This window comes from Neophocaena asiaeorientalis, unplaced genomic scaffold (assembly GCF_003031525.2).
Source record: "Neophocaena asiaeorientalis asiaeorientalis breed wild unplaced genomic scaffold, Neophocaena_asiaeorientalis_V1.1 scaffold812, whole genome shotgun sequence".
NCBI classification, from domain to species: Eukaryota; Metazoa; Chordata; class Mammalia; order Artiodactyla; family Phocoenidae; genus Neophocaena; species Neophocaena asiaeorientalis.
In genome coordinates, this window is record NW_020172176.1 from 217,750 (window position 1) to 234,301 (window position 16,552).

At 42.1% G+C, this 16,552-nt stretch overlaps 2 protein-coding genes across 2 annotated transcripts in view; one reads left to right on the forward strand and one right to left on the reverse strand.

The window, feature by feature from the left end:
• The window catches only part of HCCS (holocytochrome c synthase), a 10,326-nt gene extending 10,199 nt beyond the window's left edge, over positions 1–127 (reverse strand). The window contains exon 1 of the mRNA XM_024757021.1: positions 2–127. The gene's annotated coding sequence lies outside the window, so the exon portion shown is untranslated. The remainder of the gene's footprint in view (position 1) is intronic.
• Positions 128–335: 208 nt separating this feature from the next.
• The window catches only part of MID1 (midline 1), a 633,735-nt gene continuing 617,518 nt past the window's right edge, over positions 336–16,552 (forward strand). Inside the window, exon 1 of the mRNA XM_024756998.1 lies at positions 336–572. The gene's annotated coding sequence lies outside the window, so the exon portion shown is untranslated. The remainder of the gene's footprint in view (positions 573–16,552) is intronic.

Consider the following 16,552-nt stretch of genomic DNA (forward strand, 5'->3'; position numbering starts at 1 on the left):
CCTGACCCCGGCCCCGGGCTGCCGGCCCCGCCTCTAAACCGCCAACTCCGGCGCGGAGTGGCAGCGACCCGCCGGCACCACCTTCCCGTCGCTCGGTCACCGCTGGTTGCCCCGGTCACCGCAGGCTCTCTCGCGCGCCGCTACTTCCTCTTCCGAAGGCGGAACTTCCGGGAGCGTGGACGGCGGGCACGCGGGCTGAAAGGGAAGGGCTTCCGTCAATCACGGAGGAGCAGGCCCCGCCCTCTCCCTCCTCGGCCTATAAGTGCGAGTGTCCCTCCCCGGCTCCGCCCCTCCTGGCCAGAGCGGGCAGAGAGAAGCTTCGGCTGGCCCAGAGACTTACCGTAGAGTGACGCTCTCTGCTGTAGCTGCTTTAGGCTGCGGAGGCGTTGCTTTGGAAGAGTTCGTTTTAAAATTTCTATCTTTTAAATTGTATCCCGTCAGTTTTAATTATAGTAATGACTCAAGAAACATCAGTAGGTGTGCAGAACTGTGGCCGACTCTGGAGATCTAAAAATGAACAAAACAAGGTCCCGGCTCCCCAGGTCTTCTTAACTGGGTGTGTGGATTTGAAGGTTTGTATTTTCACTTGCCTGTAACAGAAATTTAGCATTTTTTTTCCTTCAGGAAGGCAGGCGACAAATCCTAGTAGTGTTAGCTATATGTGGCACTGATAGCACTCACAGAGAAATAATGTCACATTTGATTGTTATTTCTGTCTCAAAATACTATTCATCACTACTTTGAAATTAAAGTAAGTTTATCTTGTTTTTTAAAGTGTTAATAAGAAGCATATGTCTTTCTGTATCACCGTAGTGGATCTGTGAAGTCTCTTTCCAGGAATCGCCCTCTGCCTAAGAGAACTGCTTCAAGAAAAATCACATTCCCTCTCTGGGGACAGGCTGCTGCCTCTGAGTCGTCTCTGCAAGGGTACCTAAGCCCAGGCCCCTAGCCTCAAGCGCGACAACTCAGAAGGGCCATCCCAGCTTCAGAGCTGCTCCTAGGGTCAGCTGAGGCTTCCACTGTGACTGCATCACAGTTCGATTTCTCCTTTTGCCCTGTCTTTCTATCACTGTCTCGAAGCTGTTCATGAGAACCTTTTTCTTTTTTTAAGATGTTGGAGGTAGGAGTTTATTAATTAATTTATTTTTGCTGCGTTGGGTCTTCGTTTCTGTGCGAGGGCTTTCTCTAATTGTGGCGAGCGGGGGCCACTCTTCATCGCGGTGCGCAGGCCTCTCACTGTCGCGGCCTCTCTTGTTGCGGAGCACAGGCTCCAGACGCGCAGGCTCAGTAGTTGTGGCTCACGGGCCTAGTTGCTCCGCGGCATGTGGGATCCTCCCAGACCAGGGCTCGAACCCGTGTCCCCTGCATTAGCAGGCAGAGTCTCAACCACTGCGCCACCAGGGAAGCCCCGTGAGGACATTTGTATGCACACATCTTGTGGCGTCTCAGCCTTTTTAATAAGTGTAATTGTTATTTAGGTTTGGTGAGGCCGACAGATTGGGAAAGAACTGCCATTACAAAGGTAGTTTATTATACTCACAGATCCCAAGAGATGGAGGACACACCACACTGTGGGGTGCCACACGTGGAGGCGCTGGGGTTGATCACGAGGCAGGGGGAGAGAGGGGTCTGTGGGCATGAGCCCTTATTATGGTTTCCATAAGAAGGGATGGGCAAAGCAGGGCAAGCACGTTTAGAATTGGCTAATTGGAATAATTTCAGCAGGCTCTGGAGCATAGGGGCTGTCCCCAGTTGTTTGGTACCTGGCCCTGGGGTGATAAGGGCAGGTGGATAGTGGCCCCGAGTGTGAGATCCCAGAAAGGGAGGTGATTGGGGGGTGTGAGCTTAGATGCTGAAGTCGGGGAACTGACCAGCCTCTAGCCAGAGCGTCAAAACTGGATCAAGACAGCATTAAAAAAAACTATTACATTGGTGTATATTTCCTGGGGGAACCTAGCCTAATCTGTTTTTAAAAATATGTTGATAACTATACTTCAACATACAGTAGACCCTAGAACAACACGGGCTTGAACTGCACATGTCCACTTATATGCAGGGTTGTTTGTTTGTTTGTTTTCCCCCAGTAAATGCTACAGTACTACACCATCTGGGATTGGTTGAACCGCGGATATGGAGGGTTGCCTATGGACGTGAGCTTCTTCGAATTTGGGGATCCGTGGTGGGTTCTGGAGCCAGGCCCCCTCGGATACCGAGGAGCGGCTGTAATTGGTTTCTTTTGTAATTTCTTGTATTTTATTTTATGCATGTAAAAATATTATTCTGAGAAGATACAGACTTCACCAGACTCCAAAGGGTCACATGGCACCAAAAGGGCAAAAGCCTTTGGTAATTGAAGAGACAGGCATGCAAACAAGTAACAATATTTACATGTCAGTATATGTGTGTGCAGACTGCTCCTGGCCAAAAAGGAAGAAGTGACTATCGTGAGGATGATGTGCAGGAAGTGGGTGGAAAGGAAAGTGTAAGTAACAAGAATGCTTTATAGAGAAGGAGCTGCTAACGTCGGGTGTTACAGGAAGAGTGGTAGGTGGGTGAGAAGACTGGCAGGACACCTTCGACCTCAATTTCCACTCTCTGAATTGTTTTGTCTTGTTTGTCCCTCCACATTCCAGGTAACACGCTAACACCAACATGCACACACAAACACATTCCTCCCGCCTGCCAATAGTTATCAACAATTTTGGATAAATCACGGTTTAGTATTTATGTTATTATGACTCTAAAAATATTCGTAATGACCAATGATGAAATTTTTTCTTGTGTAACTTTTCCACTAGAATTTAATACTTGCCTTGTTTTTCCCCTTTGTCTAGTTTTAAATGATTACCCGTCAGCATTGTAAATCTCCTCTCAATGCATTCAAATATATCAACTACTCTATATGTTGCCTTTTTTGGTTTTTTTTCCCTTGGGTCCTCACTCTTGAATAAACACCTCACCTCTGCCACTGCCCAGTTCTAGACTGTTTGGAAATGACTTCTGCCCATTGTCTTCCTGGGACTTGCTGTCAACCTTTTCCTGTCCTGTGCTGGATCTCTGGTTCTTGGATACCATGTATTCTTCTTTGCATTGTTTTGGGAGCACATCAGTTTTTGAGGTCTGGAAAATCAAAAAATGTCTGTGTTTTACCCTCCCACTTGACTGCTAGCTTGGATATATAATTCTAGGTTTAGAGACATTTCTTTCAGAACTGTTAAGTGATTGCTTCATCGTCTTCTAGTTCCCGCTGTTGGTGTTGAGAAATCAGATGTCATTTCTTTTTTTTCTTTCTCAATATTTTTAACATCGTCTCTTTCTTCCAGTGGGCTGAAAAGATGTGCCTTGTTATAGACCTCTTTGCTTTCACTGACTTGGCACCTGAAGGGACCATTCATTCTGGATACTCATATCCTTCATGTTAGGGTTATTATCTTATATTATTAATTTTCTTAATAACTTGCTCCCCTCCTCTTTCTTCATTCTCTCTTTTAAGTAACTTCTATTACTCATACGTCGGATTCCCAGACTGGCAGTCTCATTTTCTCTCATTTTCTATCAGTTTTTCATTTTGTTTTATTTTTTAGGATATTAAAAAAATTTCCCATCCATTTGATTAGGTTTATTTCTGCTCATGTATGAAATTTCCAAGGCATGTATGTATTTATTTTTATGTATGTGTGCATTTGTGTGTGTGTATATGTGTGTGAGTATGTGCGTGTATGTGTACACGCACATATACGAGGCAGTGTATACGGGTTTGCCAATCCATGGTAATGTGATTTGAACTGCTGCTGTCAGACCCAGGGTTTAGCAGAGAGGAAAAATTGAATCTCTTTTAGAGTTACAAACAGAATTTATGACTGGTCCTGGTAAAATTAGTCTCCTTTCCAAACCTGCAATTACTTACGTTTACAGTGTTGCTTTTGTTCTCAGAGCTCTCACAATTCCTCATCCCTTGCACAATTCTCCTTTCCCATAATTCCATTTCTCCTATAATTCCCCATCTCTTCCACAGTTCTCCATTCTCTCTCACAATTCTCTGTTCTCTGATAATATTCTGACCTCTTTCACAATTCCCCCATTTCTTCCCCAGTTCCCTCCCCCCCCACAATTCTGGTTTTTTTCTCACAGTTCCCTGTGTCTCCCACATTTCTGTGTTCTTTCCCAGAATTCCCCATGCCTTCCACAATTCTTTATTCTTTCCCTCAATTCCCTGTCTCACTCACAATTCTCTTTTCCCACAATTCTCTGCTTCTGTCATAATTCCTTTCCCACAGTTTTTGTGGTGGAGGGGTTGTTTTAATTGTTTTCTTAATTGAGATATAGTTGATATATGTTATATTAGTTTCAGGTGTACAACATAATGATTTGATATATGTATATACTGGGAAATGATCACCACAATAAGTCTAGTTAAGATCCATGCCACACTTAGTTACAAAATTTTGTCTTGTGATGAGAAATTTTAAGATCTACTCAACTAGTGACTTTCAAATATACAACACAGTACCATTAACTACAGTTGCCATGCTGTATATGACATCCTGAGGACTTACTTATTTTATAACTGGAAGTTTGTATCTTTTGACCACCTTCACCCATTTCACCCCGCCCCCAACCCCCAGCCTCTGGCACCACTAATTTGTTCTCTGTATCTGTGAGTTCATTTTTTTTAAGATTCTACTATAAGTGAGATCACATGGTATTTGTCTTTCTCTCTCTGACTTATTTCACTTAGTATAGTGCTCTCAAGGTCTTTGCATGTTGTCACAAATGACAGGATTCCATTCTTTTTATGGCTGAATAATATTCCATTGTATACAAATACCACATCTTCTTTATCCATTCATCCATTGATAGGCAGTTAGTTTGCTTCCATGTCTTGGCTATTGTAAATAATGTTTTAATGAACGTGGGGGTGTGTATATCTTTTCAAGCTAGTGTTTTCATTTCCTTTGGATAAATAACCAGAAGTGGAATTGCTGGATCACGTGGTAGTTCTTTTTTTACTTTTTGAGGAAACTTCATGCTTTTTTCTTTAGTTGCTACATCAGTGTACATTTCCACCAACAGCGCACGAGAGCTTCCTTGTCTCCACACGCTCATCCTCATTTCTTGTCTTTTTGATGGTAGTCATTCTAACAGGTGTGAAGTGATATCTCATCTGGGTTTATTTGCATTTCCCTGATGATTAGAGATTTTGAGCACATTTTTATGTACCTGTTGGCTATCTATATATCTTCTTTGGAAAAATATCTGCTCAGTTCCTCTTCCTATTTTTTAGTTGGATTGTTTGTTTTTTGCTATTGAGTTCTTCATATATTTTGGATATTAATGCCTTATCAGATATATGATTTACAAATATTTTCTCCCCTTCGGTAGGTTTCCTTTTCATTTTGTTGATAGTTTCCTTTGCTGTGCAGAAGCTTTTGAGTCTGATGTAGTCCTACTTGTTTATTTTTACTTTTGTTGCCAAATCCAAAAAATCATCTCCAAGACCAATGTCAAGGAGTTTACTGCCTTGTAAACTTGTAGGAGTTTTCTAGCAGGAGTTTTATGGTTTCAGGTCTTACTTTTAAGTTTTTAATCCATTTTGAGTTAATATTTGTGTATAGTGTATAATAGTGGTCCAGTTCAATTCTTTTGCATGTGGCTGGGCAGTTTCCCAACACCGTTTATTGAAGAGACTGTCCTTTCCCCATTGTGTATTCTTGGCGCCTTTATTGTAACTTATTTGGCCATGTATGCATGGATTTATTTCTGGACTCTCTATTCCATTCCATTGATCTATGTGTCTGTTTTTATGCCAATACCATACTGTTTTGATTATGGTAGGTTTGTAATATAGTTGAAACCAGACTCTGTAGTGCCTCCAGCTTTATTCTTTTTTCCCAAGACTGCTTTGGCTATATGGGGTCTTTTGCGGTTCCATACAAATTTTAGGGTTGTTTGTTCTATTTCTGTGAAAACATGCCATTGGATTTTTTTTCTCTTTCTTTTTCGCCACACCACGTGGCATGCAGAACTTCCCCTACCAGGGATCGAACCTGTGCCCCCTGCAGTGGAAGCGTGGAGTCTTAACCACTGGACCGTCTGGGAAGTCTGAAATGCCATTGGAATTTTGATATGGATTGCATTGAATGTGTAGATTGCTTTGGGTTAGTACGATCATTTTAACAATATTAATCCTTCCAATCCATGAGCATAGAATATCCTTCATTTATTTGTGTTTTCTTTGATTTCTTTAATAAAAATCATATATTCGGTTGGCCAAAAAGTTCGTTCAGTTTTTCTGTAACAGCTTACAGCAAAACCCGAATGAACTTTTTGGCCAACCAGTTTTCAACGGTCAGGTCTTTCAACTTCCTGGGGAATTTATTCCTAGGTATTTTATTCTTTATGTTGCAGTTGTGAATGGTAATGTTTTCTTAATTTCTCTTGCTGCTAGTTCATTATTAGTTTATGGAAATGCAAGTGATTCCCACAATTCCCTGTCTCATGCACAATTCTCTGTTCTTTCCCACAGTTCTGTGTCACTCCCACAATTCCACATGTATTCCACAATTCTCTGTTTTATCCCAGAGTTCTCCATCTCTCCTATAATTCCACGTCTCCTATAATTCTCTATTCTCTCCCACAATTCCATATCACTCCCACAATTCCACATGTCTCCCGTAATTCTCCTTTCCCACAGGTCCTCTTGTCTCCCATAATTCTCTCTTTTTCCTACAGTTCTCTGTTCTTTCCCGTAATTCCCTGTCCCTCCCACAAATCCATGTGTCTCCCGTAATTCTCTGTTCTTTCCCATTGTTCCCTCACTCCCAGAATTCCTCCTGTCCCCCACAATTCTCTGTTCTTTCCCAGAATTCCCACTGTCACCAACAATTCTCTATTCTCTCCCGCAATTCTCCACTCTCCCTCAATTCTGTTTCCTAAATTTCCTGTCTTTCTCATAATTCTTTACTCTCTTTTGCAGTACCCCATTATCTCTCACAGTTTTTGCTCTTCCATCATACTCTATTCACTCCCACAATTCTCTACTTTCTCTCCATTCTCTCCCATAATTCTTTGGTCTTTCCCATAGTTCCCCTTGTCTCCCACAATTCTCTATTCTCTCCCACAATTCCCTGTCACTCCCACAGTTCCACGTTCTCCCACAATTCCCTGTCACTCCCATAGTTCCATGTGTCTCCCACAATTCCCTGTCATTCCCACAGTTCCATGTTCTCCCACAATTCCCTGTCACTCCCATAGGTCCATGTGTCTCCCACAATTCTCTGTTCTTTCCCACAATTCTCCATTTCTCCCACAGTTCTTTTTCTGTCCCGCTACCTCATTATTTATGACAATTGTTCTCGCATAAAACGTATTTTCTCTCACAACTGTTTATTTTTCCCTTGTCATGGTTCTCAGTGCCCCAATGCCTCTGACAATTCCCCGTCACTTTCAAAATTGTCTGCACTCAATTTCCTGTTTTTCCCATAATTGTCTACTCTGTACTGCAATTTTTCATCTCTCCCACAACTCCTTGTTTTTCCCACAATTCTCTGTTCTTAACCACAATTCCCTGTCACTCCCAGAATTCCCAGTGTCTCCAACCATTCAATATTCTTTCCCACAATTCTCCACTCTCACAATTCTGTTTCCTAAATTTCCTGTCTTTCTCATAATTCTTTATTCTCTTTTGCAGTACCCCATTATCTCTCACAGTTCTTGCTCCTCCATCATACTCTGTTCACTCCCACAGTTCTCTATATTCTCTCAGTTCTCTCTTTTCCACAGTTCTCTGTCACTCCCACAATTCTCTCTCTCCCACAATTCCGCCTGTCTCCCACAGTTCCCTTTTTCTCCCACAGTTCTCTGTTTTTTCCCACAATTCCCTGTCAGTCCCACAGTTCTATGTGCCTCCCATAATGCTCTGTTCTCTCACACAATTCCCTGTCAGTCCCACAGTTCCATGTGCCTCCCATAATTCTCTGTTCTTTCCCACAATTCCCTGTCACTCCCACAGTTCCATGTGTCTCCCACAATTTTCTATTCTCTCCCACAATTCCCTGTCGCTCCCACAATTCCTTGTTTTTCCCACAATTCTCTTTTCTATCCTACAGTTCCCGTCTCCCACAATTCTCAGGTTTCCCCCATAATTCCACAGGTCTCCCGCAATCCTCTCTTCTCTTCCACAATTCCCTGTCATTCCCACAATTCCATGTGTCTCCCATAATTCTGTTTTCCTACAATTCTTTGTTCTTTCACAGAATTCCTCATCTCCCATAGTTCTCTGTTCTTTCCCACAATTCTCCATTTCTCCCACAGTTTTTCTTCTCTCCCATATTACCACATTTATCACAATTGTTTCTTCTCCCATAACACTCTATTCTCTCCCACAATTATTTATTCTCTCTCACAATTGTATGCTTTTCCCTTCTCACAATTTCCTTTTCTCTCATAAGGTCCCAAGTGCCTCCCACAGTTCCTGTCACTTTCACAATTCTCTGCATTCACTGGATTTCCTTTTTTTTCCACAATTGTCTACTCTGTCCCACAATTCTCTATCTTTCCCACAATTCTTTGTTTTTTCCCATAATTCTTAATCTCTCCCACAATTCTGTTTTATCCCAGAATTCCCTTTGTGTCCCCCAATTCTCAGTTTTGTCCCACAGTTCTCTACTCTGTCCCACAATCCCCCATGGCTCCCACAAATCTCTGTTCTATCCCAGAATTCCCTTTTCTCCCACAATTCCCCATCTCCCACAGTTCCTCTTGTCTCATTCAGATTTCTGTTTCTCTCTTAATTCTTTGTCATTTCCACAATTCTGTGTTCTTTCCTAAAATTCTCTGTTGTTTTCACAATTCTCCTTACCTCCCACAATTTATTCTCTCCCCTAGAATCCCATTAACTTTCACAATTCCCCTTTCTACCATAATACTGTCTTCTCTCCACATTTCTTTGTTCTCACAATTGTCTGTTTTTTCTGTCACTCCCACAATCCCCCTTCTCTCCCACAATTCCCTGTTTCTCCCATACTTCCTGATCTCTCTCACACTTTTCTGTTCTCTCCCACAATTCCATGTGCCTGCCACAATTCTCCATTTCTTCCTCAATTCTCTTCTCTCTCACAATTCCCCTTGCCCCTCCCAGTTCTGTTTCTCTCACAATTCTCTTGTGTACAATTCTTTCTTCTCCCATAATGCTCTCTTCTCTCCCATAATTTTTTGTTCTTCCTCACAATTGTCTATTTTTTTCTTTCTCACAATTCTTTTTTCTCTCACAATGTCCCAGTGCCCCCCCCCCCAGTTTCCCTATCACTCCTACAATTCCTTGTCACTTCCACATTTCCCTTTTCATGCACAATTCTCTGTTCTTTCCAACAGTTCTCTAATTCTCTCCCACAATTTCCTGTTTTTCTCATAATTCCTAATCTATCCCACAATTCTCTGTTTTTCCCCAGAGTTTCCCTTTCTCTCACAAGCCTCTGCTTTTTCCCACAATTCTCTAACTCTCCCACAATTGTCTCTTCTTTCCCACAACTACCCTTGTCTCCCACAATTCAGCTCATCCACAGTTTTCTGTTCTTTCTAATAATTTCCCGTTTCTCTTGCAATTCTTTTTTCTCCCCAATTCCCCATTTTCTCCCACAATTTTCCATTGTCACAATACTTGATCATCTTTCACAATTCTCTCTCACAGAATTCTCCCTTCTCTCCCATAATTCTTTTTTTTTCTTCTACTGTTAATTCCCATCTCTCCTGCCATTCTCTGTTCTCTGTCAAAATTTCTTAGATCCCTGGAGCCCATCCCCAGGGTTTGCCAGGATCAGGCCCCTGGGTGGAAGAAGCACAGAAGGTTTGGCCCATTCAGGAGTGGCATGGCCACAGTGTGGGAACAGAGTGTGGCCTGGGAATGAGGATGTGACACAGAGGTAGGGTGTCAGCAGGAGAACATAGCTAGCTTTGCATGGGGTATAGGTGTGGCCAAGAAGGAAAATGGGTGTGGCAGGACGAATGTGACCCAGATGAGCTCTGTATGGCCAGGCAGAGAGGAGGGGCATGGCCATGTGGGGAGGAGCATGGGCATGGACATGCAGGAGTGTGGTGTAAGTGGCAGGGGAATGACTCTGTCAGGGCAAAAGTGGGAAAATTCTTGGTTATGATGGAGTGCAGGTGGCCTGGGAGGGCATAGCTAAGGAGGAAAGACAGGGGGTCAGTTCCTTGTCTCTGAGACAATACTCTATTTCAGTACATGACAAAAATATTTTGTAACCGTGTATTTAAAATGATATTATTTATGCTACCTACCTATGGTTATTTGAAATCAGAAAATACATTTTTAAAGCTTTCTATCCCTTATTTTGGTGCCACTCACAATGTGTCACCCCAGTGGGTCTAGTTCACACACTTACCAGTCTGCCATGAGATGAGGACCTTGGACCAGAGGGAAAGTAAGGCACTGCTTCCTTCATCGAGAAAATCTTGCAAGTTGTGCTTAGTGACAGCAGATTGCTATTTTAGTACAAACTTCGTATCTCACCTTGGACCTGCAGCTAGCAATTCCTGGGCTGGCGTTTGAGTAGCTAGCACTGTCAGTCACTGAAGCAGTCAGTAGGCAGGCACCGAAAGGGTAGAAGAGTCAATGAATCTTGAACAATATCATTCATTCAACAGTACATGTGGCGCATCTGTGATGTGCCAGGTCTTAAGTGCTGAGAACACACAGGTGAACGCACTGCACAAAGCCCTTGCTCTTAGGGAATTTACCTTCTAAGTAAGCAAAGAGATCTAGCAACCAATGAACAATCCAGTACACAAACAAATAATTTCAAAGTGTGAGAAACACCATGAAGAAAAACCAAGTAGTGTGACAGAGATTGAAGGGTGATGGTGCTACTCCAAGTGTGGTCCATGAAGCAACAGATTTGCATCTCCTGGGAGCTTGTTAGAAATGCAGAATTACAGCTTCAACACCATCCCCCCACCACTGAGTCCAAGTCTGCATTGTAACAGGCTCCCCAGGAGATCCGTGTGCACAGTGCAGATTGAGAACCCTGGATACAACCTCAGATGTGGTCGTCAGGAAGACTTCTCTAAGGGGGGGACATTTTAGCTGAGACCTGACTCATGAGAAGGACCCAGCCGTGTAAAGGTCAGGACAAAGAGTGGTCCAGACAATGGGAACAGCAAAGGAGAGCTTCCTGTGATTGGAACGAACAGGGGAAGGCCAGCGGGGCCTGCACGGGGTGAGTGACGGCAGAACGTAGGAGAGGATATGGGGACTGGAGCGTGCTCGGCTTCTTGGGGGCGGCGGGGGGGTTGCATTTTCTTCTAAGTGAGATGTGAAGCCATAGGAGGGTTTTAAAAAGAAGAGTTATTGACCCGACAACAGGGAGAATTTGCTTTTCTCAACTTCGCTCTTCACCACTCTCCAGTTATGCCTGGACACCTTCACTTGGCCCCCCGCCAGCGCTGCCCTTGACCTTCACAGTCTTTGCTAAGGTCTGAATGCATGAAGGCAAGTTCCTAAGACACAGCCAGTGGGCGTCCTTATAGCTCAGTGTTCCACGGGGTCTGCATGGGTTCACCAGGACTCGCCGCATTGGTACACAGAGGGACCATGTCTGTATCATGTCTCTCTCAAGGGCCAGGGCTCCCTCTCACTCTTTGAAATACAGTAAATGCCACTGTTCTTCAAAGGGATTTGTTGCCAGTAAAATTAAATTACTGGAGGTTATCATTCTGTTTAATATTTTTAATACTATTGTAATAACTTCAGAGAATATATTATTGCAAGTTACAAGTTTGTGTGTGTGTGTGTGTGTGTGTGTGTGTGTGTGTTATTTATTTTTTTGATGAGACCAGGGTCTCTTAACATAAACCTCTAAAAAAATGAATTAATTTTAATTCACTGATGATAGGTAACTGCCTTTTATTGTGGGTCACTCTCAACTTATCTGAACCCTAGTTCCATATCTCCAGATGTACACAGGGCATGTCTGTTTGAAGAAGTTTCTCTAATTTATAGCTGAACTTATTTAAGACTGAACACTCCTTGATATGTGCCAAGTGGGCCTGGGAGGGCACTGACAGGCCTGCTATGGGACCAGTTCAGAAGACTGAAGCTTGTCCTCTGATGAACGCTGACAGGGACATGCCCAGCCTTTTACTCTGTTTGGGAATCCATCATGTATGAGGTTTCATAGGGGGCAGGGGCTTGCTCCCCTGTGTAGCGGTGGTTCTCATGCGGGGGTGGGGGTGGGATTTTGTTACTCCCATCCCATCCAGGAGGCATTTGGCAATGTGTGGAGCCGTTTTTGGCTGTCACACTGGAGGTAGGGATTGCTATTGTCATCTACTGGATCAAGGACAGGAATGCTGCTTACCATCCTGAAATGTACAGGACAGCTTTCACAACACAGAATTATCCAGCCCAAATGTCCATAGTGCCAAGGTTGAGAGACCCTGTTCTAGGCGAACCAAAGGCCAGAAACTTGCTGTCCTTGATACCTGGCAGCTAGAGCATGGGCTCCTTCCTCCTCAGCTTGCACAGTATATAATATAGATATACATGTACATGTACGTGTGTGTGTAGTTACTAAGTAACTATGTTGGGACAATTTAACTTAATTCTCCTCCTTTTTACCCTATTTTGTTTTAATTAAAAAATTTTTTATTGAAGTATAGTTGATTTACAATGTTGTGTTAGTTTCAGGTGTACAGCAAAGTGATTCATCTGTCTATCTATCTGTCTATGTATTCTTTTTCAGATTTTTTTCCCCTTATAGATTATTACAAGATACTGAGTATAGTTCCCTGTGCTGTACAGTAGGTCCTTGTTGGTTATCTATTTTCACCCCAGTTATTCTGAAGCTGAAATGGGGGGGAAGCTAGTGTTTAATAGTAAACTGTTGTTGTTATTACTCTTATGTTATTGTAATTAAGTTATTAGGCCAGTTGTTACCGCAAGTGGGCCTTTATGGGTGAGCAGATTCGACATGGTGGACTGAGAATGACAGGAGTGTACCACTGGTCACAACGGGTGAAATGCACGTTGCTCTGGAGAGGAGCTGTGCAGGGCAACGTGTTACCAGCCACCCAGGCAGGAAACATCAGGATAGACTTGCCTAGAGGAGTGAGAGATTTCATCCTTTCTCCCCTGTGGAAATAATTGGTGATGGATCCGGTTTGCTAATAATTACCAAAATTAAAGAGAAATGGAGCAATAATAGGGTTATGTTAATGAAATTTCCTGCTGGTATTGGATTTGCCTTTCACTTTTTAAGTATAAACCATAGCCAAGGACCATGCAACATAATTTTTCTTTTGAAGGGAAACAACAACATGGCAGGCTATGTCTGAAACTACCAACTTGCCGTATAAAGAGAAAATTAAGATAAAGAAGGCAAGAAGAGAGGCAGTAAAAGAAATGGCTGCTGATTTTGAGAAATGTCTGGGTTTAGGGGCAAGATGAGTTCATTGTTGGAAACACTGCAGTTGTGATAACAATGGTTATCAACGGTGAAATCCAAGAAGCAGTTCAGAGCACAGAACTGAAACTCAGGGAAGTGAGAGCTGGTTACAAATAAAGAAACGTAAGTCATCTGGTGTGGTTGGATGGTCAAACCAAAAGGATGAACGGTGATAGCCTTCACGGCTTTTGTTCTCCTTTGCTATCATTCCGTACTTACCAAAGAGTCTTCGGACTAGTTGGGTTTCCCTGCTCAGAAGGGAATGCTTGATTAGCTCACCTAAATATATTCCTGCCTCTTCGGCAGTTTTGTTTGTTATCGTAAGCATTGTGAATTAATAAATTGGAGAGAAGAAAAGTAAAAATGGAAGGAAAATCAAGAAGGTAAGTTATGAGTGGCTGTAGGGGAAGGAGGGGGAGGCTCTCTTAAGTGGTTTGGATTCACTGTAAAGTGGGATTGAAGAATTAAAGCCTCAAAAGACAAGTTGACAAACCATTCTCTACCACCACCACATCAGACACAGTTTTCCAAGAAATATGCTGTGGGGGATATTAAAATTCATACTTTAACTCTTGAATCCTAGGAACAGATGTTTGTGATATTGTTTTATTGCTTGGTTTCCTTATGCATTAAAAACCAAAGATATACAGGCTCTAAATACAGAGTTATTGGTACAAATATTTAAAAGATATAATCAGAATATTATAGCAAAGGTTTGGATTTTTCTTCTCTCTCTCTCTCTCTCTTTCTCTTTCTCTGTCTCTCTCTCTCTCTCTCTCTCTCTCTCTCAGTCAGTCAGTCTGTCTCTCTCTCCAGCAATGGCAATATAAGGCTTTATAGCCAAAGAAATATACTGTGAATTATAAAGTATGAAATAAATTGTTAACAAAAATGCTAAAATATGTTACTCTGCCCCTCTTCAGTTGCACTTTCCTTGATGTTACGTCAGAAGCAGAGGCAGCCATGTGAGTAGGAAGCCTAACGCATGAGGTTATCTGAGGAGTGCTCTTTTGCCCCAAATCAGGGTTCTCCAAAGAAACAGAACCAACAAGAGATCTAGCTAGCTAGCTACATATCAAGAAATTTATTTTAAGGAATTGGTTCACACAACTGTGAGCAGTGCCGAGTATTAAATTTGCAGGGCAGGCCTGCAGGCTGGAAACTCAGCAATAAGCTGACGTTGCAGTCTTGAGTCTGAAATCTGTAGGGAAAACATTTCCTGAGCTTCTACCATGTGCTGGTTATGGAGCCAGTCTCGGAGGCCATGGGATGGGTGGGACATGTTCCCTGCTGCCTCACCAATACTCTAGGTAGTGAGACAGACACATCTTCAGATAATTTCGTTTATTTCGTAACTCTATAAACTTACTGTGGGAGGATAAAGAAAATGTATTTAGCCATGGCCTTTACTCTGGAGGAGATGACCTCTGAATTGACTTTTTAAAAAGCCATTTTAACTGTTTTTAAGTGTACAATTTTGTGGCATTAAGTACATTGACAATGTTGTACAAACATCACTGTGAATTGCCCTTTAAAGGCTAACTGGGGGTTATTCCGGTGTATCAGACACTGTTAGATGCAATATAACATCTGTTCTCTCCCTGCCTACATTTTTTTTTTTACACAAATGGTAGCATACTTCACATAGAGTTTTCACCCTTGTTTTCTTCAGTTAAAATATCTTGGAGGTTTTCCATATTGATACATAAAGCATTCCAGTTTGATATTATTTAACAGTTGTACATTGTCCCACTGTATAGATTAATATAATTTATGTAAGTGGTCTCTTAATAGTGAACAAAATTTAATGGTTTCTAATGCATTCCCATTACGAACAATGCTGCGATGAATAATATTGTAATACTTACATTTTTTCTCACATGCGAGCAGATCTGTGGAATGAACACCTAGAATCAAAATGACTCGCTCAAGAGGAAGTTGCTTTTATCTTTGGTAGGCATTTCCAAATTACCCTCAATAGGTGGTTGTACCAGTCCCTCTCAGAATGTATGAGACAGCCCATTCCCTCACACCTTCATCAATACATTGTATTGCTTTTTGTTACTGATTTTGTAGGAACTATTTACATAGTAAGGAAATTAACTCTTTTTCCGAAGTATGAGTGTGTGGGTCTGCTTGGGCTGCCATAACAGAATAAAACAGACTGAGTGGCTTAAACAACAGAAATTTATTTTGTTCTCGAGGTCAGAGGTTCAAGAGCAAGGTGCCGTCAGTGTTGGTTTCTGGCTTCCTGGCTTGTAGACAGCTGCTTCCTTGGCCTCTTCTCTATGCATGTGGAGAGAGGGAGCTCTCTGGTATCTCTTCCTGAGAGGACACCAGTCCTATCAGGTTAGGGCCACGCCCCTAAGACTTCATTTAACTTTCGTTACCTCCCTGAAGACCCTATCCCCAAATATAGTCGTATTTGGGTTAGGACCTCAACGTACAAATTTGGAGGGGGAGCACACAATTCGATCCATAACAATGAGTTAGAAATATTTTCTCAGTCATTTTGCTTTTGTTTTTGTTTGTGGTGAATTTTGCTTTGAGTAATTTTTATGCACCTTAATTTCACAGCCTTTTCTTATATGGTTTCTGGGTGTCGTTAGAATTACTTTCATTTAAGTCCTAAATGAATTCTTCTACGATTTTTCAAATTTATAAAAATTTTGCCTTTTTACTTTATTTTATTTTTATTTTATTTTATTTTATTTTACAAACCCTTGTGTCAAGGGCTGACTTTCAATAGATGGCAGCGAGGGAGCTGCTCTGCTATGCCTTTTTACTTTAAACCCTGGATGTATTTGAAATTTATTCTGGTGTAAGGAATAAAGTACAGCTCTAATCTCCCCTGTTTTTTTCAGTTACTCAATTGTCTCGGAACTATTTTTTCAATAAACCATCCCCCCATATCCCCCTACACACATACAGAGATTTGAGATATCATCTCATTATTAAGACACGAAATTCCCATGTATATTCAGATCTGTTTGTGGACTTTTTACTCCGAGCCATTATTATGTCCGTGAACAACACACCAATATCATGTTAAAGTACTGGGACCATCTGGCAAGTCATTCTTCTCTCATTCT